A 26,212-nucleotide genomic window follows, 5' to 3' on the forward strand; every position below is an offset into this window, starting at 1 on the left:
TTTGCAGTATGTCCTCAAGGCATCACTGGTCTTTCTTGCTGTAGAGACTTTTTGCTGCATGGTGCATGTGATACGTTTTGGACTGATTTTACCTGCCTCTGTTAATTCCACCATGGGTGTGCGTGGATAGGATTTCTGAGTAGTGCAAGCAATACTTTGAACTCGCCGAGCTATGGCAGCCGTGTGAGGAAACCATCCTTACCAAACGGTAAATACCACGCTACACAGGGTTACAGTATAATATATATACAGTACTTTTTTACAATGAAGAGGGATCCTGTGGGAATAAATTCAGTGCAGTGCAGAACAGTTTCAGAGGGCAAAGCTGCTTTTGAAGGCAGAGGTATTTTTACTGTCAGTGAGGAACTCTTGACTTTTGGCATCCTCATGCACTTCTGAGTCCACAGAAAACAAAGTGTTGTTGCATGAGTCATGCAGAGCAAGAAGCAATACTATAATTGCATTATGAAGTATACAGAGGAAAGAGTTCCAAATCCCAACTCCTAAATCCAGAAGTTTGTGCTTCTTGATTGCAAAACAGCAGCTCTGAGCCTTGCATTGTTCTCCCTGTCTCATCCCCACTCAAACTTAAAGGGGAAGCTTAAGGAAAGGTTGTTTGCCTGCTTTTGAGTCTCTCTGGGGAACAGTACTGCTAAGATCAGTAACTGAAGTATAACATGCAGAGAAATAGTGTATTGGTGCTCTATGTGTGCATACGCACACACCAGTGCTCCCAATAGCTGAAAACTCCTGTGAGTCTCTCTAATTTTTTCCAGGAGTGTTTTGCTTACTCATTCAGCTTGGTGTGCTCATACCGTCTCCATTCTCCAGGTCAATAATCGACATACAGTTAGGTGACACTGGTCACATAACATACAGTTCTATGCTCATTTCTTAACTCACAAGTCACTGGCCTGTCTGATTTTTACACTTCATTGTTCTTTCATTTTATTTTTTTTTGAAAAATGTTGTTGTCCAGCACTCCTGCAGCATGTAGTAGTCATGCTTGCTACATTATTGATTTTTAGTGAAAATAATAATAGAACAAGCAGAAAACAAATTCATGACGTTATCAAGCAAAACAAAATATGAAATGCATTGTCTGAAAGTAAAATGGGTTCATTGACTGTTTTGTTCGTTCTGGCAGTTAGATCAACCCTCATCACAGCAGTGAAGGCGAGTCAGTGAGTCACAGTTGGCTTGTCTGTGCTGAGCAGAGTCATTCAGATGAGCCTGTGACTTTTGCTAGCTGGCGAAAATGCCCCGTACTCCTTCCCGGTATCTGTAGGGGAGTGTGAAGGAATGATCTCTGCTGAGCCACGCAGCTGCTGACCTGTCAGTGGTGATGCACTGCCTTGAATACCTGGTGAGACAAATGAAAATGTACGTCCTAAAGATGTTGTGCTCTCAATCAAGTTTTAAGCACGTCATGTTAATGTGTTAAGACAATTTGTGCGTACCCTCAACCGGACCTGCTGCCTATCAAGAAGCTGTGGGATAAGCAGGATTTTAGACAGATTGCGTTTCTTCAGTTTGTCTTTGGTTCTTTAGGGTGTCGTCAGATTTTGGGACTTCTCTGCAATTGTAAGGAAACTTTTCCTTGCTCTGGTCAGAGGTATTCTAACTGTTATTTGGGCGTAAATTAAAACGTAGGAATAAAGTAGTTGTTGCATCCTGTGATAGGGCTGTATATATTGCTCATTTCTCTAGCCTTGGAGATCTTCAAAATAACCCTGGGATGAATTTCACTCATACAGAGGAATTAAGCGATATTCTATTTGGATGTTTCTTCCCGGTTTAGGAATGTCCGCATCTTTAGTTTCATCTTTGCAAATACATTCTTATTTAAAGTGTGAGAAACGACTATGTCTAATCTGGGAATCTACTTAATCCTTTATTTATTTTTATTTTACTACTTTTTTCCTTGTATTAGAGGTCAATGTGATTTTGAACTGTAAAAAGTCAGAACTCTCCTCCCCTGAGAAGCACCCTAACACCCTGCTCCCTGAATTAACCTTAAGAGAAGAATTCGGCTTAGTGGATTTTGATTTTTGTACTAATTGTTTTGCTCAGTTTTATTTTCTTGAAAGCTTTTACTACCACATCAAAGATTAGAAAGCTCTACCCCCCCACCCCCCCAACCTTTTTTAAAGATTGTATTGTAAACAGGTTGATTAGACAACTATAGGACTTGTCAAGAGGTTTCTCTTCAACTTGAATGCAGTTGCTGTTAGCTAATCCGTGTTTTAGCTACTTCCTTCCTTATCTGCCATAGCTCATTATTTTATGGCACTACTGCAATGTTCATATTGCAGGGTGGCTTTAATTCTTTCGAGTACTTCAGCTTTGCTTTCTCTTTCTTTTATCACCCACTTTAGAATTTACTTTAGGCTTTGGCAGGTCAACATTACATTTTAGTCAAGATCATATCACATTACACCACAGATTCAAGATTTAAAAATATCCTATACTGTCAACATTAGTTTATGGATAAGTAAAGCCAATTGTAATATGAAGTATATAGATACCAAAGTGCTAAGACATAGAAGGCTTTTAATCCAATCTATAGAATAGCAGGTTCTTTTTTACATCTACTGGACCAGAGTATGTATAAAAATTATTTTCATGACACTGCAAAAGAAGAAGAATGTAAAGTTGCAAAAGAAAGAGAGTATTAATCATATTGAAATTATGTAAGAATGCAACAGGGCATGCGTCTATGAACTGAAGAAGGGAGGTCGACAGGGATGGGTGTAACTGAAGTTGGAAAGGGGAGTTTACTTGAGACTATTGGGGGCTGTAGAGACTGTTTTCCTTCATGTGGATTTAAGGTTTGGAAGTTTTTTAAAAGAGTATAATCAAGATAAGTGTATTTGCACTGGACATGCTGTATGCATCAGCTAGGACAAGTGTGGTTATTCATCCAAGAGTTTTCAAAGAGCAAAATTTAAATGGTTTTGGAACATTTTCCTCCGATGTACCTTGCACAAATTTTATAGCCTTGACTAAATGCTATGTCTTCTAAAATTGCTATAGCTTCCATTAAGCTATAATGATATAGAGGCATCTTCCCTTTCTTGAAGGCAGAGTAAATCTGGAATATTTAGGAAGAATTTACACTACATACTGGGACTTCTATAATTGGGAATGTATTCTGATAGCTGAGTTTCTTACATGTGCTTCCCTTGCCGTGTGTGATTATATATACGATGTGGGTAGTACAGACCTGTGAATGATTGTCAAATCTTTTCATGTATGTAAGTGAAAAATTTTTTTGCTGTTTTTGTATATAGTGCACTTATAAATATTTTTATTGTTATTATGAAAATCAGAAGGTGTAAATGAGGAAGTAGTGCTGCTCAATGTTAAAAGTACTGTTTTGCCAACTACTTAAAGCTGAAGAGCTGCTGCTGTACTCTGAGACAAATTGTTGCCTTTTGTACAAGAGCAGACCACAGCAAAGGAACTTCCATGTCTTTCTCTGATAATTCCAGTTTAAGAACCTCTCTGCATGATTTCTGAAATATCTGTGCCTTGAATACAGCTGGTGAATTGCCCTAAGGTTCTGCTGTGCATCCGAGTCCTTCTATTGAGAGCTGCTCTATAAATGTAATTCTTGAAATACTGCGAGCAGTACAATGTGAATGATTTTCTGAATAACCATTTGTTGGGAGGCAGCTATGTCAACAGCTTCAGGCACTATAGGATGAACTGCAAATAAGCAAAAAAAGAGTAGAGCCATTGGGTTAGTGGTTCCTGGTTCTGTTGCTCCTTCTGATCCAGCCTTGAACATTGATGAGTGTTGCCTTCCAGAGTGTCCTATGATCTTTTCTCTTGTTCTGCTTTTACTGTGGAAAGTATAGTTGGAATACTGTTACTGTATAGTTCCAGCAAAAAGTACAGAGAGGCAAGCAAAAGTGGTTAAACTCCCACCCTCCCCAGCCCACCCCCCAATTAAGCCACAAAGTCATTACATGGGGAGTAGATTAATGGTTTTATCTTCTGTCTGGAACATCAAATTCTTAAATAGTACAGATTTGGAGTAGAAATAAAAATACGTTATTGCAAAAGCTGAAATTACCTATTCTCTACCTTTTGGCTTTTTTTTTTTTTGGCGGGAGGGGACAGAGAGGGAAGAAAAACTTACAGGAAATAGAGCATCAATGTGAGGGTATAGCGTTTGCTTGTTGAGTTCAGTACTGTCATGATCATGAAATGGTACAGGATACATTTCACATTAGATCAAGGGGAAAAAATCCATGTGTGTTGTAACTCCAGAAAATACTCCCTTACACAAATGACCTTCGGCATTTACTATCTTGGTATTCCTATAAAGGCGTCATAAAAGCAAGTGAAATAGGTGAGCATGATGTATTGCATAACTAATAAAATTGACACATATTTTGTTTGGCAGAATAACAAGGCAGTGAAATTACAATGTTGTGGTGCAGTATACAGTCTCTTAGAAAATGTTTCTTTCTAATGTATTAGTGCCCAGCTTTTATCCTACTAGTATGCTATATGTATGCTATATCACTAATCATACTTTTTGGGTCTTTTTTGGACTTAGCTTACCAAGTTACAGGAAGAGCATGAAAGGTAGAACGCATTCTTGCTAATTATAGAAAGAGAGGTAAACTAGCAAATGAGAATAATTTTCAGGTTTTCTTTTTTTTTTTTTTTTTATATTTTTGTCAAGGGTTGATTTTTAGAGGACATCAGTTGTTTCTTACCTAGAGATTTATACGAAAAAGGAAGTATAAAGTCATGGAGTTTTGCTACTAACTTGTTGATAAAAAGACAGTAATGAATGTGTGGTGTATGCAACAGGACAAATTAGCATGTCTGAAGGACGTACCCTATTGAGTATTAAAGGATTTAGTTAATGAACTTGCTGAACCACTGGTAATTATTTTGAACTACATAGACAACTGATACTGTCGGCAACTTGCTAGATGAAATTATTTGGAAGATTAGTATTCAGAGATAATAAGTTTTGTTTGGTAGATCTGACTTTAGTCACTAGTAGCATAAATAGAGTAAGTAAGCGCCTGGTGCAAGGTCCTAAAGCCTTTTTGCCTCTGATGCTTTTCTGCTTCTTGACTAGGAAAACAAAATCAACAAAAAGGTGCCTTTACCTAAAATAAACTTTAGTTAAGAATCTAGGTCTAGATTTGAGTAATATTTGATCGTGTGGCTAGCTTTCAGTAGAGACAACCAGGTATTAAAGTTTAATATGAACTTAACTTTCTTATTGAATTGAGACCACAGTGAAAACGTCAGAATTTCACCTTCATGATTATCAAGTGTATGCGTAATGGGATAAAGTCTTAGAGATGACAAAAATAATACAGTTAGTTCAGACGATCACTCAATATCAAGTTTTTCATTTGTTTTATTGCTGTTTCTTCTTGCATTTCTGTGAAGATATAAGGGTGATCTAGTGGTAAGATTTACGTGTTTGATAAGGAATGGAACACTTATAAATCATCATTTTAAACATAATGGAATATTGTATAGTCTTGAAAATATCAGCTCCTCAGCTGAATAACCCTGACAAATCTATTTCCATTGTAATAGATTCTGCACCAGTTACTGAAATTTGACTTGAATGAAATAAGGAGACACAGGCTAAAGAAAACAGAATACATGAAAACGAATAGACAAGTATGGTTGAAAAGGCAAACCAAACCAAACCCCAGATAACTTTATTTTGAATGAAAGGGAGACAATTAGCAAGAAAGATACTTCACCCTTGAGAAACAATTGAGAGTACGAAAACTCAAATAAAGCTGCTTAGAGTTTTGGGGGTAGGTAAAGGTTGCTATCCTTGTAAATTAGCTGAATCACTGAAAAGACTGAAAACCCTAGAAGTTCAGCATAATCAAGAACTTCCTTTGTTGACTTATTTTCACTTTTGCACCTTAATTTACGATTTCACCTTGAAGAATATATTCCTTATTTGCTGTATATTTTTCTTTAAATTTCCCTAGGTGATACCTCTGGTATCTTCAGTATCTCCGGTAATGGCAACAAGCGCAAGGTTTGTTGTTTCTCTGGAAGCACAAAATCCAAACAGACTTGATGCAGGCTGGGACAATTTAAGTACGTTATCTCCAACAGTCTGCAGAGAGCAGTGTAATAACCAATGTCAACCTCTCCCAAGTACCTTGTGAGTAGGTTTCTAGTTCTGATGTGGTGCCAAAATAAAGTGGTCTAGCTGTGGGTAGTACTATGGAGTAGCAGACCGTAGTAAACCCTTTGCAGCCTTAGGAGGTGTTAACAAAGCCCTTCAAGGAAGGGTAAAGTGAGAGAAGGTCACCAGTGAAACTGGATGACGCTATCCTGTTGAGCTATATGATGAAAGAGTGTGTTGTGGGGTTTTTTTTTGTTTTTTTTGTTCTTTTTTTTAAAAATTGTATCACCTATTTATTTATTGTAGTGGAGTAAGTATTGGTCTGTGATTGTTTTTGGTGGGCTCTCTGCTGTACCTGAAAAGCCTTTAAAATCCTTGAATGCAAGAGCTTTGTGGTTCTTGACTGTAAAAAAAAAAAAAAAAAAAAAAAAAAAAAAAAAAATTCAAATTGAAGGGAGCTGTCAAATAAGGTACTAGAGGCATTGCTGTCACTTGGTTTTACTTGTCACCTTGACTTAAGAAAAAGAGAAATAATAATTAATTGGATTGGTGTAGGTGAAACTCAGTTGCGAACTAATGAAAAAAACCTGTGACAATTAATGGATGTAATGATACAAACTGGGGAAGGACTGCATAATATAATGCGTTTGTGTTGGTTTTTTTCCCTCCTTCACTTTAAGAAAAAAACAACCAACCATGTCAGGGGAAAAAGGAATGAAGTAGAGAAACAAGAAATGATGGAAAAAAAATAGCATGAGTTCATATTCCTCATAAAGATGAGTTTTTACACTAGGGCAGCAAAAGATAGACCAATGGAAACAATGTATAGAACATGTAGGGTCATCTTCTCCCAGGTGAATAATGACAGGACCAGAGGAAATGGTCTGAAGTTGCGGCAGGGGAGGTTTACATTAGATGTTAGGAAGAATTACTTTACTGAAAGAGTGGTCAGGCACTGGACCAGCCTGCCCAGGGAGGTGACTGAGTCACCACCCCTAGAGGTATTTAAGAAACCTCTAGATTTGGCACTTCAGGGCATGCTCTAGTGGCAGAGATTGTAGGTTGTTGGTTGTTTTTTTTGTTTGGGTTTTTTTTGGTTTTTGGGGGTTTGGTTTTTTTTTTTGTGTGCGTGTGTATGGTTGGACTCGATGATCTCAAAGGTCCTTTCCAATCATGAAGATTCTGTGATTCTATGATTTATTCATTTCATGGATCTGGGAAGCTTGATTAGGTAAAATTCTAGATTAGGTAAAATTCTAGATCTGGTATCCTGATATCTGAAAGTCAACAGATCCAAAAAGTTTGAAGGGAATAGTATAGGTAAACATCTCAGAGTGAACCATCAAAAATACCAAGATTTAAATTGGTATAGCTTATCCAAATGTTCAATGAAGAGGGTAAGAGTATTTTAAAATCCTCTGTAAATATCTCAAAATGGAGAACACCAAGGAATGAAGGCCAGGGTGATTACTTAGGAGGGACCAGGTCTCTGGTAGAATCAGGAACAGAGCAGGAGCAGACTACTTTGGCTACTGGCTCTGCTGGAGAGTGAGTTGAACTTCCTTATGTTGAAACAAGATATGGTACCATTTCTACTGACAGATTTCCTAGCATCTGCAGGAGTGCAGTATTCCCTTAAAGGAATAGGATTCTGGTCTAATGCTGCATGCCTTGTGCGTCTCATACTTAGTGGAATTAAATTAATAAATGGTCAGGCTATTGTTCTGTTTGCTAAATGGTTATTTTGTCTGTGTAGGGCAGTTGAGGATAAGGAAATTATGGGAAAATATTTGGAAATAGAATTCCTATTTGAAGCTATAGTTCTATTGCTCCCAGCTTTTTAGTCTGATTTAGACCTTTCCAGCAGAATTCTGGAAATATGTTTCCATTAAGCTGTGTACACTAAATTTTCTAGAATGAGAAAATAATTTCTGTGCCTTGGTACTACATTAGTTTAATATCTGTCGTTGTTTCTTTTTATTCTAGTACATGAGAAACTATAAAGCAGCAGTGACAAAGGTTCAAAAATGTTGGCAAATGAGTGATCTGTTCCACATGAGAATTAGTGTCTGCTCTATACCTTGGCAAGAAATTTGAATGCGGAAGGGTAAGCTGTTTTAATTGTTGCTATGAACTACTTTACAGAAAAGGATTATGCAAATATTTGAATTTTTTTGGTTGAGTAGAGGGTTTTTTTTAAGACTGGAATGGGTGACTCAGGTCAGGCTTCTGGTTTCTTTTCTATTTAAAGTGCTTGTAACAAAGCGCAAAGGCTATGTTTGTAGACTTTGGGGGTTAGAGAGGTGCTCCTGGCCATTTACCCTATTAAACAGTACCCTTGACATGAAGTGAGCTGCTGAGTGTATGGCAGGACCAAATTGTTGACCCAAAGCCCTCCCAGTCTAAGTAACTGTGTTCCAGTAACCCTGTTGTTCAGTGAGAGGTAATGCTTGTTGGCATTAATATTACAAATTGGCTTTACCTCTCTCTCTTTTTTTTTTTTTTTAAATGCCCCTCCCTTCTCCACACCTGATAACTCAATGCTTAGATTGAAAACACTGCTACAGTCCACTGAAGCTCCCGTCTCTTTACTTCTCTGTCGTATAGAGAGAGGGGCTTGCTTGGATAAAGGAAAGGCAGCAGCTGGGAAGCTTCCATTGATTTATTGGAAAAAAGGCAAAACACGGAGACTTAGAATGTTACGGGTAAGAGTTTATTTACGGCAGTCATTGTGATATACTTGTCAAAAACATTATATAAAGCTGAACGTTTTCTAAGTGTGGGCAGGGAACTAGGAGCCTCTGGAAAACAGAATGTTTTACTTTGCTAAGCGAAAGGAAGGTAAGTGTAAGCTATGTAGCAAACTTTTATTGTTTTGATATGAGGATAAGCAAAAGCATTTGTTTAGCAATCTAGTGGTTAACAAAAACTTTCTCTCGGCTTGCTTATTTCAGTTGCAGCAATCTGCTTTTGAGCAGGTGCATATCACTTCTTCTGATTATAAATTCAAAACTCCATTGAAGTACCTCTGAGGAACTGTAGAGCTAAAGTCAGTTTAGGGTGAGTCAGTCTGATTCTGCTGGCTTTCCCAAAGGTTATCTTTAATCTGGCACCAAGATGGGTGTTGCTGTGTTGCTATAGCTCTTCAAACTACTTTCATTACTTCTTAAAAACAGATCACTAGTCTGCAGTTCCCTTCTGACCTCCCCTGTTCATCTTGATGACCTCAACGTAGGTGGTATGCAAATACTATGTTTCAAATCAAAGGTCCTTGGATTTGGAATTACTGGTATGGCATCATTTTGTAGGATGACCAAGGGTGACTTCAGTTTACTGCTGATTTTCAGAGTCAATGTGTATGTTTGCAACTTAATGCTGTTATTTCCCAGTTCCATCTCAGACAGGTCCTATGGTTCTTATTTCCTGGATGGCTGGGATGAAGGACTATTGGTCTTGACTTTATTTCTAAAATAAAACAATGGGTATACAAGCCCTTAGCTTTCTTCCTTAAGCTCTTTCAGCACTTAGGCAAGAGTTTCTTGTGAAAGATCTTTCTCATGGGGCAGATGGGAGCTGAGACCTAAAAAATAAGGCGGAGGGGGGAGAAGAGAAAGAATAACTTAAAAAAAAAAAAAAACAAAACAAAACAAAAAAACCAACAAAGTGTGCCAGTTGTGAAAGGAACTTGTAGTACGAGAACAAATAGAAGGAGACAGATTGTCTCTTTCTGACAACAGCAGCTCAGAATCTTCCCCATGTATGTGCTGCATTGTCCTTTTATCTCTGCACTTGAAAAAGACTACCTAATGGATCTCTCCTTCCACAGGTGGGGCAAAGAGACCCATTGGCAAAAAATATTGTTGATAGGCCTGATTGCTAGTCCAAAACACAGAATCATTTTGTATGTGTAGAGTTACTTGAAACATATTTATTTAAGGTACTTAGATACAAATTCTTTTGCTGATTTGCAGCAGGCTTATGCAGTAGTTGGAATTCTGGAATTAAAAGACAAAGCTCTTTTTATGTACAAAGCGCTTTATTTTAAGAACGTTGAATCCTTGGAATTTTAAAGGTGTATGTTGTTTTAGCATCCATCGCTTGTTCTGAGTAAATGAAGAATACAGCATTGCAAAGGTGTAGCAGAAATGACATGGAAAAAGCATAGACTCGTGCACAGAAATTCTCAGGGCCAGTATTAATTGCTGGCATTATCAAAATCGGATGCTGACCAGTGGTGGTATCTAGAAACTCTAAAATGGTGAATGTGTTCTAATTTCACTATAATGAAGGTAAAAGAAATGTTTCAACTTCTGTATGTCATTTTGCAGAAGATTGAAACTTATTTTTACTGAAGCGGTTAACGTACTGCAGTAGTAGATGGTAGGAGGTTCTAGCATGCATGACCTGGTTCAGATGGATAACACTATTGATTTTTATTCTTTTTTCCAGTGCCTCTGTATTAGTTAATTTTAACTTCATTTTCTGAGTCTTGATTAGCTCAATGGTAAGTTGTCATTACAGCATTCGACTCCCTAAGGACATGATCTATAAGGCAGATTTTTCCAGTGGAGGGTCATGATTCAGCTAATTTACACTTAATTTAAACAGCAGTTGGCCTAATACCCTGAAGTGGAATTTGATATAACTTGAAGTCCAAGAGTGTAATACCATAAATTAGTGTTTATGTTAAGTACTCTTTAGAGACCTGCAGGGCAGGGTGGTGGGAGACGAAATGCCCCTTGTGTTCTTTTTTCTTTTTTTTTTTTTTTGAAGTTAAAATCTGAAGGAGGATTAAGAAAGCAGTTGCACTTAATGCAGAATTGCCATTTAACGTTTCATTGGGAAAGCTTTGTTCCATCAGTTTGCTCAGACTTCATTTGTTTGCGCAGCCTCTGTATTTGGTTTTATATTTTAATGCCCTATTCAAATAAATGAGCATTTCTTGTAAGTTTAGTGCTGAGCTATGTTTAGTTACTTAAAACAATATTTATAAGATACAGAGAATTTGCCTCCATGTTGGCATCTAAATGATTTTTGTCAAGTTGAGCTGATGTCTCAGAATGCTGTATAGAGATGGAAGATTGAGGAGAAATGAATTGGATTCATGTTTTTCCTGACTTTTTTTGGTGCAGCCCCTCTGTGGACTGACTGAAGCATGACTCTCACTTCACCCAAGAAAAGATTGTTACTTACTGGAAGATTTCCTATGTACATCAATGCTGTGGTTTCCAGCTTAGTATCGCAGCTGGTGTGGAAGTTGCCAGAGATGGTCCTGCTCTTCGTCCACTTTCTAGCGCTTACTGTCAGCCCTTACTTTTTGGTGGCACATGGTAGAAGAAAAATTCAGCTCAGTTTTGGGGTTGTAATTTGTTTGTTTTTGTTTTGCTTCCACCCGCCCATTCCCTGACAGAGTTGGCTATTCAGGAGCACTTGTGCCACTGTAGAAGGGCAGCATAAGTGAGAGTGAGTGTTTGGGGACAGAAGGCAGTGAGGAGCACAATTGCTCCAAGAGTATGTTAAATCATATGTAAAACTATTTATGGGACTAATGATAGCTAAATGTGTTTGAGTGGCTGTGTTTCTGTGGAGTGGTTTTCAGCCAGCTAGCTGGTGAGTAGTTAAATTGCATTTCTAAAGTTTCTAAAAGAATAAGAAGAGTCTTTTAAGAATTGTTTTAAGAATCTTTTAAGATTGCTTTTAAGTAGCTATACTTTAATGTGATTGTGGAAACTGTACAAAACCTTATTTAATGGGGTGATAACTAAATTTGATGGGTCATGGTTTGGATCTGTAGGTTTTAATAAGTAATAATAACCATGGATAACTAATAAGTATATACATTAAGAAGATTTTTCCCTTAAACAATTAAAACCATTTTTGTATTTTTATAGTGTATTTATATGGTGTTCTGAGTGTGAGTAGAGTATACTAAGATGGTGTTCAAATAGGAGGGTGGAGCTGTTATGTGCATAATCTGAATCTTGAAAATTCTTTCTATAGATCTTTAAGCCTACCAGAAAAGCAGTGAAATCTAGCCTTAATTGCAAGGTGTTTGCCTGACTGGGATTTTTTTTTTTTTTTTTTTTTGTTATGTGTTGTTGACTTTCTTGAATACAAAGTGGATCCTGTTTTTAGGGGACATAGCAAGTTTTGGTGTACCGGTAAATATCACTGTGCTTGGTATTGTTGACCGTGATCTGTTTATTTAAGGCTCGGTTTCTCTCATTCGCTATTTCTGCCAAGCTGCCACTGTATCTCCCATCTGTCTGCTGCTGGATCTCTGCTTCCCCTTCCAAATAGCTGGACTGGTTTTATCACTACTTTTTCTTTATTCCCTTTATTGCCTGTGGTGCCGGCAAGGAGCCAACCAAGGCTGAAGCCAAGTGCTTCAAAAAGTAACATCTTTTTCCAGGTTTCTGTTTCAAGGTATTATCTTGAGCTTCTTACAATCACCTGTATTAAAGGCATCCTGCCATTTGCGAGAGAGTCTCTCCTTTTTAGAGGGCCATTAAACTTTTGCAAGTTCGCAGGAGGTGAGGATTCTGCCACATTTCTAATTAAATTCTTCTTTATAGGCAATTATCCTTTTTTTTTTTTAAACCTGCTTCTAGGTTGAATTATTTTTATTTTTAGTTCAGCATTAGGCTTTAGCGTCTCTGAAAGTCAAGCAGGTATATCATCTTAAAACATTATCTCAAACTTTTTGCAGTATTACTGAAGTAGATGCACTGCAGTGCCTTTTGGCATAATGTGTAAGGTCAGGCTCTAATTACTCTTTAGTTTAAGGTAAGTTGGAGACATGTAATTCTAGCTGCCTTATCCCTGTTAATTTAAATAACCTAAGAACTGAGGCCTCGCCTATAGAAGAAAGGGGTTCATCAGTACCAAGATCTGCTGTGTTACTCAGAAATGTCAGTAGCCAGGGAACCTACTTGATGCAGTTGATGAAGTTGCTGGATGCTCTGTTGTGTCAGTGCTCTGGCCTTTGCGATTTGCTGTAATCTGTCAGAACAGCCTGGTCAACTGTGTGCGTGACACAAGGAATGAAATGGTGTCCCAGCAGATCGCTCTCCGGCATGACAGGTGCAGATAGGTGTGTCTTAAGTGATTTCCAAAAAGACATGTTAGCAGCCTAAATACATGTAATCTGTGTTTAAAAAGGCAAACAAACAAGAACTGATGGATTGTGTTCTTGCATTTGTTGTTCTTCCTGTTCACCCCCCCCAACCACAAATATTGCTTGAAGTGTGTTTGGGAGAAATCCCCGTGTCTGTATTTTGCCATTTGCTATCTAAATGCTTGCTCGCGTTAATGATGTTCTGCTGTTGAAGTTCCTCCTCAAAACTACTTGCTTCCTTTCTTTACTTACCTACAAAAAATAAAACATCTGTCCTTATTAGGAATTCATAATGGCTATCCCATTCTGCATTTATAAAAGTATACTTTTCACTATGAGTAAAGAGATGAATCAAAGTATCCGAGGTCCACTCTATAATACGTTTTATCCTCTCTAGTAGAGATGTAGGCAGAGAAGTTACACAGCCCTCCTCCGTCTGACCCTCAGCCCCGTTTTTAAATGCAAGTCTGTTCTTTCCATACTTTTGAGTCATGGCAAAGCATGAAATTAAAAACCAGTCAATCCATCTGTGGTAAGAGGCTCAGTGGCTTTGCCCAGCAGATACTTATTTATTAGGTAGTTTCTTTTTTTCATCTAACACCTGTTACATGATATGTGAAATTGAAAAAAACTTTGTTGTAAACTTATAAATGCAATCTGTTGCCACCTCTGATTTTCATTTATAAATTACTTTCTTTTTAGGATCCCTCTCCAAAAGTTAACATTCCTAACATGTATGAAGGGTTTTGTGAACAGATCAACTGCAATTTTTTTTTTCACTGCTCTTGAGACAGGGTAATAATTACATTTCACATCTCAATGTTCATGGATTTAGCATGAAAACACCTAACATTCATGTTAAGAATCAACGAACTGTATTGTAATTCATGTTGTGTTTATTTTCTCATTGTTTATATATTTGGTTTTACATCCATAAGTCACTGCCTGTAATTCAGTTCCAGAACTGGAATATTTACAGATTTGTTTATCATGTTAATCTGAGTTACAAGGCTGTTTGATTCTGGCCCTTTACAAACAGAAGTACCATAACTAAATTAAAAAAGGTTAATAATAACATAAATATAAAAGCAGTAAAGTGCCTTCCCCCCTATTTGGATTACTTTGTTTTTGTAAGAAGTTGCCACTTCCTTTTCATCCTCACCTTTAACTGCGTTGTATCACAGAAGTGGGAAGGCTGGAGCTACCCAAAGTGTATTCAAGGTCCTAGGTGTATTAGAAGTGACGTTTCCACAATTCTGTAATCTTATTTCCTCATTTCATTAACTTTTTTTGGTAATTGTGACACTTTCATTTGCTCCTGGAATGGAAGTACAAAGACCAGCTGGCCTTACAAATTTTTGAAAAACAATGGGAGCAAACGTGTTGCTTCACCTAAATATTGTCTAGGTTGTAAATGACAGCTTCATTCGTAACGTTTTGAGGGGTTTTATGTAAGTCTCTACTTTGACAGCTCAAAAACTTGATACATGATTTAGCCATTAATAAAAACTTACCTAATTGGATCACTAGACATGTATGCTATATAAAACACCTCTTCTTTTTTCATTTTTAAGTGACTATGGAATTCAAGATGGAGACGAAAAATCCAAACAAAGGAGATTTCTGAATAAATATAATTGCATCTTGCTAGATTTAAACCAAAACCTACTTTAACAGATAGGAACACTTAAATTTTGGTCTATAAAAAAATCCAAAACAAACAAACACCCCAAACCAAACAAAACCACAAATGAAAGAAAAACAGATAGCCAAATAGGTCATGTTTCAATGATGCAGAATAACAGAAAATAAAGGCCCACCATATTACTGTTTTTAACAGTAGGACATTTTTTTGAAAAATTATCTAAGTCCTCCTATGAAGTTTGTAGCACCTAAAATAAAAACATTTTTAAAGACACTTCAAAAATCAGAAATGTGAAGATTAACTTATATTTTAAATTCATTTTTTAACTTCTGCTGAAGTGAGGTTCATGGTTGTGTGGTGGTAAGTAGGGATTCTCTCTCAGGTTCTCTTCTACGTGTTGCTTTCATCCCTTCTGCTTCAAGTATGTTTTATTTTCCTGGACGAATCGAATCCTTTTTGCAGACTTACTGTCCAAAAGTAACTCTCGGGCATGTCCGTTATCATGTGTTTACTCTGCTGTACCGGGACATTAATATGTAAGACTCTTCTTACAAGGCACATACGCTTGCTTGCCCCTCTGCCTTTGGCAGTAGTCGTGTCAGCAGCTCAGGGCCGAGGCGACAGCCCACAGGGCTGGGTGCTGTGCTCCGATGATCTATGACGAGTACTCTGGTACCTTTGAATAAATGACACGGCTCAGTGGTTTGCAATTTTTATCACTATGGCACTGCATATTTTGGATTGGTCATTCACCCAGTGTTCATTTAAAATTGCCAGTCTTAAGACTCTTAGTTTATTCTTCCCCTCTGCTGAGTTGTTTGAAATTAAAACTTGCATCTGAATGTTCCTCTACACTTCTGATTGTTTTATTTTGTAGGCATTCTCTCAAACTGGCATGTTTCCAGGTGTTTGGTTCGCATCATCTGACTCTGTGGGTTCTTTGTATGCTTTTAAATATGATCTCTCCAATGTGTTCTATCCTTTACTGCTAAACGGTGGGAGAAATGTGTTTTCCTGAACATCAGCCTGGGCGTCTCTGCTCTCCCATCTATAAAATGCAACGCTGACCTTATGTGACTAAAGAAGGTGTCAAAAACTACCATAACGGCAGCTATGTGGATATTTAAGAAGAACAGATAGCTAACTCAGGGGATTTTCTAGTAACTCATTTGCTGTTGAGCTTAGAGAAATTACTTACTGCAGTTTAGTGAATTTCTGTGAATCAGATAAACCGTGTTAATTGCACAGATATGGCTTCATGACAAGATAAAACACACTACGTTAACCTTGAATGAAAGTGGTGAATTGTTATAAATTTAAAGGCAAGTTTATATTTCTTCATTTCTTTGGTTCAGGGAGTTGTGGATCTTTTTGTTCTTAGAAATAGCCTCGATTGATAACATAATAAAACAGACTTTGTACTTGGAAATATCACAAGGTTGTGTTGTTATACAGCTTGGACTGCACTACGTTCTAGCACAGAGTTTAGTGGTGGATATCATAGAGTATTTGAGCTACATTCTTGGCCTTTACAGTAATATTTTGTGCTCAAATTTTTATGTTACTGGGTAAATATCTTTTCAACAGCAGAAGTGCAGCTTACTAATTCTTGCTGCAGAGGAAGATGCACGGATATCCGATGGCTAGCAGTCTATTTAATAAAGATAGTTCTCAAAAATAACTTTTTCAACAGGGGGGAAATAACAGTGTCTGCTAACAACTTTTCATTTATCACCACTGAATTTCTATACAATCTGGTTACTGATTCTTTGAATCTGGAAGAACTACCGATTTGAAACTGGTACAATACAGATTAGTAAAAAGAGGTATCAAAGGGTGATTCTTTGTATGGGTAAAATAAATAAATAAATCATTTTGACTTTGAGATTAAAAGTGCAGATCTTCTAATGCAGTGAACTACCAATTTATGTAATTTTGATCAACATATTGTAATGGAGTATTCACAAAGCAGCCAGATCAATGGATGTAAATGTCACAAGTGAGGTTGTTCATCACCCTGAGCAAAGCAAAGATTTGGTTTCATGTGAATGAATCTATTCAGTGCTGGAGACTGTGGACACAGTGCCAGAATGCAGATGGTTTTTTAAAAAAAAAAAAAAAAAAAAAAACCAAACAAAAAACAAACCCCACCAAACCAAAAAAAAAAACCCTCTAGCTAATGTGAGTTGTGGAATAGAGTTGAAGGTGATACGTGGATGAGAATTCAGGGCAGGCAAAAATGCGTGTCTCATGCAAAGCAGCCTAGGGAGGATGCACAGGAAATTTTTACTAGTTCTCGTGTGTGCTTTTGCTCCCTTTTGCTTTAACAAATAAAAAAGGAAAAGAAGACTCTGAAAAGTAGATAACGTCCTTTTGACAAGAAGCTATGTAACAGTGCAGACCTATATTAGTACCACACATATAGACCAGTCCTGCAAGATTTTAAGACTGCCAACATGAACAAGGAGTTCCTGGATGCTCTCAAAAGCAAAAAGGAGGCCTACAGAAGGTGGAAGCAAGGACAAGTAGCCTGGGAGGAATACAGAGAAACTGTCCTAGCAGCCAGGAACCAGGTTAGGCAAGCTAAAGCCCAGATAGAATTAAATCTGGCCAGGGATGTCAAGGGTGACAACAAAAACTTACTTAAGTATGTCAGAGATAAAAGGAAGACTACAGAAAATGTGAGGCCTCTCTGGAAGGAAACAGGAGACCTGGTCACCCAGGATATGGAGAAGGCTGAGGTACTGAATGACTTTTTTTGCTTTGGTCTTCACCAGCAAGGGCTCTAACCACACCACCCAAGTTGCAGAAGGCAAAAACAGGGGCTATGAGAATGAATATATCCTCCAGTATAGGAGAAGATCAAGTATGAGACCATCTAAGGAACCTGAAGGTACCCACGTCCATGGGACCTGATGAAATCCATCCGCAGGTCCTGAGGGAACTGGCAGATGAAGTTGCTAAGCCACTTTCCATTATATTTGAAAAGTCGTGGCAGTCTGGTGAACTGCCCACCAACTGGAAAAAGGGAAAGATAATCTCCATTTTTAAAAAGGGAAGAAAGGAAGACTGACAGGCCAGTCAGTCTCACCTCTGAGCCGGGTAAAATCATACAGCAGATCCTCCTGGAATCTCTGCTAAGGCACATGGAAAATAAGGAGGTGATTGGTGACAGCCAACATGGCTACACCAAAGGCAAATCGTGCCTGACAAATTTGGTGGCCTTCTATGACAGGGTTTACAGCATTGGGTCGATAAGGGAAGAGCAACTGATGTCAACTACCTGGACTCGTGCAAAGCATTTTACACTGTCCTGCATGACATCCTGGTCTCTGAATTGGAGAGACATGGATTTGATGGATGGACCACTTGTTGGATGGCTGCACTCAAAGGGTTGCAGTCAACGGCTCGATGTCCAAGTGGAAACTAGTGACGAGTGGCGTTCCCCAGGTATTAGTACTGGGACCAGTGCTGTTTAACATCTTTGTTGGTGGCATGGACAGTGGGATTGAGTGCACTCTTAGTTTGCCAATGACACCAAGATGCGCGGAGTGGTCGACATGCTGGAGGCAAGGGATGCCATCTGAAGGGACCTGGCCAGGCTTGAGAAGTGGACCCCATGCAATCCCAAGCACAAATACAGGCTGGGCGGAGAATGGCGTGAGAGCAGTCCTGAGGAGAGGGACTTAAGGGCCTTAGTGGATGAGAAGCTCAACATGAGCTTAAGTGCATTATGGGAGAGGAAGCGGCTTCCCCAGTATTAATAAGCAGCTACCTTCTTTTGTTATGCCAATTTTAGCTCCAGAATTACTTTGGCATAAAAAAAAGAAGTAATCTTTTGGCTTATTAGTTCTGACTTCCTGATTTATTTTTTTTTTTTTCCCCCTGGGGAAAGGGGCATGGGGGTAGCTTATGAAACTCTCGTGAGAATTTGAAGGAAAGTCAGGGGTTGATTCATTTTCTTTAGTTTAAGTTTGCTTTCAAATGACATTTTTCCTTTTGGCTGCTCATTAAGTGCTGCTGTTTGGTTGTGTAGATGTATTGTAAATTAATAGACTGCAAAAAAAAAAAAAAAATAGTTTCCCAGTGGCTTGATTCCAGTGATACTTGAAAAATTAAGACCTGCGAACTGGTGTAGACTCTAGTTTGAGTGTTAAAGTCATTCAGGTTTCAGTGGCAGCATGTTGAGGTTTTACTGCTTAAAAAAAATTCCTATACTGTCAGTTTCAGCAATGTTCTCCTTTTGAAGGAGCTACAAAGTGAGAAGAATATTTTGATTTGGCTCTTATAGTAATTGTGCTCTCACCTTGTTGCTTCCGATTTTAATGGAGTTTGAAAGCATTGGTGGTATTAATAGACTTGTGCTCTTTTTTAAGAAGTCTGAGTCCGGTTATAATAAAGATAATTTCTGGAAGGTTAAACATGCAAAGCTAAACCTTTGTTGAATAATATCACTGAGTTGTGACCAGCAAGATATACTTTTGAAAATCCAGTTAGTGGAGAGACATATTCTTGAGTGAAATAGAAAGGTGAGATTAATTTTGTGCTATCATTTGTGCAGTGGAATTCCCAAAAGATGTAAATATAGGCAGAAACAAATCAGAGCTTGCATGCTCAGTCATAAACGAAGTGAGGAAAAGGAGCACAGAGGTTTGGCTGAGTGACTGGGAACTTCTGTCCGCAAATAGACTGTAGTACTTAATGTCTCCATTACTCCCATCTTACAGTACTTCCTCTCCAGTTCCTTTCCAGCTTATCAAGGCGTGTAAGTGATTTCATACGTAATTTTAATTTCTAGCTGAAATAATGTTTTATGCTTTAAGTTTTCAAGGTAACTGCTAATTAGTCATTTTGATTTTCAACTCAGTCCCCTCCCCCCCGAATCGTAACAGGAACTACTTTTTCTTCATTTCTATATAGAAATTTGTATTGTGGTTTGCATCAGTATTGTTGAGAAACTGATTTCTTTCTTGAGAAATACAATTCTTCTCAAGTGACCTAAATGCTCCTGTTCTGCAATAGCTACTTAACATTTTTTGGTTTTAAAGGCAGAGTCAAAGATATTTGTAAGAATTCAGTAGCAGTCCTTTTTGTCCGCGTGCCAGCAGAGAGCCAGTTGAGAGCGCACACCTATGCATGTGCATATATATTCAAGCACTTTCCAAAAGAATGAGCTTTGCTTGAGTCTTCTTGCATAAATTTTCCATTAAAACAGAATTGGTTTGGGAAAAGTGCAGAAAACTGTAGCTAAAGATGTGGTGTGTTTTGACCAGGATTTTTATAACACTGGGCCATAATGACTATTGCCTGTTAAAGAAATTCTCATATGGTGCCGCATTTCTCAATTATTACCTTTGGGCTCATTTTTTTTACAAAAAGTTAAAAGTGCAGTAGAAGCAAGACTTCTTTTACATAAGCTTGTTCTTTTTCAGCACTCCTCGTTATTTCTTTGGAAATGAACTTCTGTGAAATACATAAATACTAGTAGAGATGCTCAGCTCGCTCTCTCGTGTGGTTGATTGTTTGTGTAGCAACAGTGTTTTGGAAAAGCAGCGTTCAAGAAGTGTTTGTGAAGTTGTATTCGTGTATGAATCCAAACATGAAGTAATTCAATTTTCATTAGCTACTACCAGTGTTACTTGTATGTCATTCTCCTGGAAGTAACTTAAGTAATCTGAATAGTTATGTGTGATTCATAAAATTGGCAGTGTCAATGTACGTTGTTGGGGGAAGGAGGAGGAGAGAGTAGCATGTGTTTGATGTAACAGTTGGATGTAGGGTGCAGGTTTATGTTGATGGTTCTGATTTTGTTTCACCAGCTGGCTCCTAGGTTTGGTTTTTGAAAGCAGCATTTTCGCAAGCGCGGTAGAGGGTCATTTTACATTCTGTGGCTTCGCTGCAATTTCTTCTCTTGAAATAAGAGTGTCTGGTGATAACTACCTAGGAGAAGCTTCTCTATGGCTTCGTGTTACAAGGATCTCATGAAAGAGTACAAGAATGCTGGTTGAGTTTTGCTCTTCACGTAGGAGGACAGCTGTTGGCCCTTGGGAGCTGGGCTTTCCGAGGAGGTCAGCACTGGCTATTCAAATGCTTAGTGCTGACTGTTAGGGACAGATGTTAAAGATGTGTGAATATAGTTTAAGTGCCATTAACTTGCAGTCTTCTCTTGCACAAATATCTTTGAAAATCTGCTTTAAATAAGGTCATATTTGATACACTGTGAATCTGTACGCGGAGTTCTTCAAACCTTGCTAGCAAAGCTTATTATTTCTGAAAGGACCGAGGGGCTGTGAAACTCTCACAGTTTTGCCTCAGTGTTTATGACTCTAGTTGCTGTATCCAAAGCCATAGACCAGAGTAGGTAGTTCAGGTCTGTATAGAAAGAAAGGGAAAATAAATGTCTGGCTTAGACGTTGAAGCCATTCAATAGGAAACTTTCTGGCAAGGGTCTGTTTCTAGTTTTTAAACATTGTTCTTCTGAACTTTGGGGTTTGGTTTTTTTTGTGTTTTGGGTTTGTTGTTGTTTTTTTTTTCTCCCCTCCACCCCCCAATTTTCAAGAGAAAAGCCTAAAAATTACTGTTTTTGAAAACATGGCAGGTATTGGTACCTACTTTTCACACCCCTCTCCTTTTACCTCCAGTAGTTCAGTTATGAGATCGGTCACTGAATCTGCTGTTAGAAGTTGTCTGAATTTTCTACATATTCTTAGGAAGATGACCTGTATTTATTTCTCTCCTCTGGTTCTGGGAGTTCAGCAGAGAATGGTGCCTGCCTCGGGAGTGAGTTGGTACGCGTAGTGGTTTAAGGATCATTGTCAAAGTATCACATGCTTGTAAAGGCAGGAGAAGACACTCTTTCATCCACAAATATTGGAGGCGCCTCAGTGAGGGGTTTTTCTATGGACAGCCGAACAAGCTGTGAACAGACTTGCAGCGTGTTTCAACTACGTGGAAGTTAACCGGAGCAGGGATTGGAATAATGTCTTCCCAGTCCCAACAAGCCAGTACCATTCTCTGTGTGTTGCAAGAATGTTTGAGTCTAAACTTGTTGATCTATCATGCTTTTAAAAACTTACATATTCTCCTTGGTCTGAACTGTGTTAAAAGATACAGAGCACTCCTATCCAGGAAAATTGAAGAAATTTGTCATGCTAGCTTGGAAATTCTATTATGTAGCAGTCTATATCTCAGTAATTTCCACTAAATTACCCTAGGACGGATCTCTTACAAATCTTATTTCAAGATTTTGGTAATAACCGTAATAGTGTACAAAACCTGAATGTTTCTCCTTAATACACATTGTAATGAACTACCTGAACACATACCTGATCTACAAGACAGGTATGAGGAGATTAATTTGTCATAAATGTTATTTTTTCAGTTTCATATCTGTGCTTTTAACTTCATATCACGTTCTTGTCAAAATGTTGGGATTATTCAGAATGTATTCGGAAGGGCTAAAGAAGATAAGCTAAAGGAATGTAATATGATAAAGCCTAAAACACAGTATAAACTAGTTTTCAAGATACTCTTGAGATTGATTTAGTAGAAGTGACAAAATGGATATTGCCAACTTTCTCAATTTTGAAAACTGTTGCAATCACTTAATAAAGCCTGTCACATCTGTGTAAATACAACTTAATGCTGTCCTTGAGGCTAACCAGTTAAAGTGAAGATTCTGAGTGTAATAATAGTATCATGGATTTTAAAAGTCTCAGTGAAGTGAATGACACTTTTTTTAATCTTTTGTTAAATGAATGACACTTTTGTATGTCATTGTTTCACAAGTATGTAATATGTTAATAAATTTGTACTGAGAAAATCAGTTGTTAGAAATTTGTATGACAGTGATTTTTTTTTTTTTTCAACATGTGGCCTTCGGCATCGGGAGGGAATTGATCATAGGAACTGGACTGTAAAAGATAAGAAAGCAAGTATATCTACACACACTCTGCATGGCAGTCTGTACACCTAGAATTTATACAGACTTCTGGCTCTTCTTTGAGGGAGAGTTGTGGAACAAGGGTCCCCAAATTAGTTAAAGGTATAAAAGTACGGACTTGAAGTCCTGCAGATAAATACATTTAAATATTTATATAACCTTTTCCTCCTCCTCCTCCTCCTCCTCCCCTCCTCCCCACCCCCACTTTTGTCATGATTATAACATTTCAGCATGTACTTCTCATTTCCATAAGAGGACAAACTCTGCTAATTTTGTATTCATCTTGTACACAAAAAAAAGATAACAACCCACCCCACCCCCCAAAAAAACCCCCAAAAGCTTTTACGATTAAAAGAACCCCGAACTATGACTTAAAAGAGTTATGAAAGCATTTGTAGTGTCATAGTTCACAGCTCTTGGGGAAAAAGGTGATTATTTCTTTCATTTTGTATTCATAATAAATTGGAGCAAGCCTGTTGAACTCCTGGAGAGAGGACTGCAGCAGAAAAAACACCTAGTGTGTACCGTGAAGTCTGGACAGGAGCACAGATAATACGGGGGCAGGGTGGTGGTGGTGTGGAGACGCAGGCACGTTTCTCTTCATTCTTCTCTTGCTGGTTGTTCCCTGGTACCAACCTAGAAACTTTCTGATTGCCTTTGTCTAAACAGACGTCTGGGTTTTTCACTTCCTCTTAATCATCTTTTGAACTTCAGTTAACTTTAATGCACATTGAGGGAAGCGTGTAGAGTGGTCTTGTGGGACCTGTTGAGCATGTGTGTACTATGGCACCTCTAATGCACTTTTCAAGTTCAGCCAAATATACTTTGAAAAAGTAGTAAAATGCTACATTTTGTTTAACTGTTGCACCTCTACAATGGATCTGCTAAGTAGGATGAGCTCTTCATTGTAAGTAGAACTAAATTAAGTTATTTCTAAAATTGGTTTGCTTTATTTGGAGATTACCTTTAGAATACCTAATGAGTCTTTCCGTCTCTGCCTTTTCTGTCAGTGGCACTTTTTACAATGTGATTGGGAAAATGCAATGAATGCAATAAATATAACCTTAAAAATTTAAGAAGGTTAACAAGAATTTGCTATTGTTTGGAAACCCAAAGATGTAAAATACACCCCATCCCCTCCACCAGCAAAGAAAATGCAATGAAAGGTTTGAATTGCCAATGATTAAATAAATAGCTTATCTAGAGTGTGTTTGCAGCAATCAACTCTTCCAGAGGAGAAAGGAAGATGTAAACATAGAAGGAACCATATTCAGTGTCAGGACATGTCTTTGCTTTTGATGGTGTGTATCCATTCCAGCAAGGACTGAGTCTAAAGTTTTGGAGGATTCCTCATGCTGCAAGTCAGAAAACTAGAGTCCAGTATCCCTTCTACCAGAACTATTTTATTTTTAAGAGCAGTTCTATGTTTAACTCTTCGTAGTGGACCCCATCGCTGAATCCCACTCTGTTGCTGTTGAAAACAAAATACTAATAAAGCTCCCCAGGCTCTTCATCATCCAGCTGAAAAGCGGTGGGACAGGCAAAAATCTTGTTCAGATTCCATATAGATGATCATATGACTAATGGGATGTCAAATACGGACCCTCTTGTCTGCAAGTGAGCAAGACGTTTGGCATCTGCCTGTCTTTTGGATGCACGTGAAAGTGCCTGAGTTCTTAGAGAGGGAACGTGTATAAAGACTTTCTGCTGGCTCTGAGCATCTGACATTTGTAAGTTCTTGTACAGCCGAGAAAAAATTAGGCTGACACAACTGAAATCCTTCACCACGTTTCACTAAACACTGGTGCTTGTGGATCAGAGTTAAAAAGAAGCTCCTCTTGTATCCTGTTATGATTGTTCTACGATAATGAAACAAAATAAGAGTATCAGTTTTTCTTGCAAAATATAACAAGTTTGCGAAGAAGGGAATATTAATGTTTTTAAAATTACTACTTTTGTTTGTACAGTATAAACTTTAGTTTGTTCTGTGAGTAAATCCACTAATACATATCAACGTAATCATTGATAAGCATAATACAAAATATTTTTTTACAAAGAAATATGCTGAAAAAGGCAATATTTTAAAAATTAAATACCTTTCCTAATGATTTAAAAGCCAGATCTATAAAAATGTTTTTGTGAAACAAGTGAATTTTGTATTTCTGTGTTTTCTTAAGATAGTGCTGTTAGCAAATTTTCTGAGGATTTATTGGTGCTTGCAGCAGTTTTAAACACATTTTCTTCACTTTAATAATGAAATTTATTCATGTATTTTTTTGATGATGTTATTTCTTCTTGCTGTAAAACAAAAGTTAGCGGTAACCTTGCCTAAGGAGTTGTTTTTGCTGTCAGATGTATCAGTGGTATCCCTGTGTCCTTGTTACTCAACTGTATTTTCTTTTTTCCTGTTGAAAGGAGCAGGTTATTTTTAGGAAATGGGAGGGTAAAAAGCCACTTACTGGAACTTTTTGGAAACTGGTATGAAATGCGTGAGTGTCATATAGATTTTTCTGATTCCTGATCTCTGTTTGATGTTGATATTTATATCAAAACACTACTGTCTGCTAGTCCTCAGAGTTTTGGTGAATACTCCTCTGGCTTTGGCAGATCTGCTGTATGAGAAGTGCCTTACCTGTGTTCTGAAAGACTTCTTGCTGTGGGGGGAAAAACATTTGCCACAATGGTACTAGGCTTATACTGGTTGGGGGGGGGGGGGGGGGAAAGTAGCGCATGCATGATTCTTCTGTACCTTCCATCTGGTTTCAGGAGTTTGGGGAGAACAGGGGCTGTGATCTCCGTCAGACCAGAGGAACGTTTTTAGATTTCAGATTAGGGTGTTCCTGCCCATCCCTTTCATAGAAGGAGAGTGAGTGTGTTGGAAGGGGAGCTATATTTTAGGGCTGTGTTTGCCAGACCATTCTGTCTTCTCTTTGCTCGTGCTCGGTGAGTCCCCGTGACACATCTGGTCACTCTCATGCCTCCCTCGCTGCAGGCTCCAGGGCCAGCACTGCAGGCTGACGCTCCACCCAGAGTTCTTGCTTGAGCTCTGCCCCATTGAAAACATCATTGTCTCAACAGCGAGGTATACTTTGGTAGTGGGGAGGTGAGAGTATTAGATAGAAGACCAGTTCTTAACCAGTTCCACCCTCCGCTGCCTCCGCACATGTGAAAAATTACAAGAATTAACCTTGGACTTCTGCATATTTGCCTCCAGCCAGAAAGAATGACTGCCGCTTGACTCGGGCTAAGGAATGTTTTTGAAAATGCAGAGATTAATAAAACTTTAAAGGTAAAGTTTTCCAGTGATTGAATGTTCTCCTTTATATTCCATTTGTGCTTCTGTGCCGTTATAAAGCCCAAGCACAGGCTAAG

The 26,212-nt window shown here is 38.1% G+C and overlaps 1 protein-coding gene across 10 annotated transcripts in view; it reads left to right on the forward strand.

The window, feature by feature from the left end:
• Positions 1 to 26,212, forward strand: part of GULP1 (GULP PTB domain containing engulfment adaptor 1) — a 172,303-nt gene that overhangs the window by 51,741 nt on the left and 94,350 nt on the right. For 2 of the 10 annotated variants that reach the window (XM_074593822.1, XM_074593830.1), the window contains exon 2: positions 8,123 to 8,243. The exons of 6 other annotated variants lie outside the window; for them this stretch is intronic. The gene's annotated coding sequence lies outside the window, so the exon portion shown is untranslated. Of the gene's footprint in view, positions 1 to 8,122; positions 8,244 to 8,743; positions 8,842 to 26,212 lie in introns of those variants that run through there. 2 more of the 10 variants (XM_074593827.1, XM_074593825.1) reach the window with 2 other exon arrangements.

This window comes from Larus michahellis, chromosome 7, assembly GCF_964199755.1.
Source record: "Larus michahellis chromosome 7, bLarMic1.1, whole genome shotgun sequence".
Classification (NCBI taxonomy): Eukaryota; Metazoa; Chordata; class Aves; order Charadriiformes; family Laridae; genus Larus; species Larus michahellis.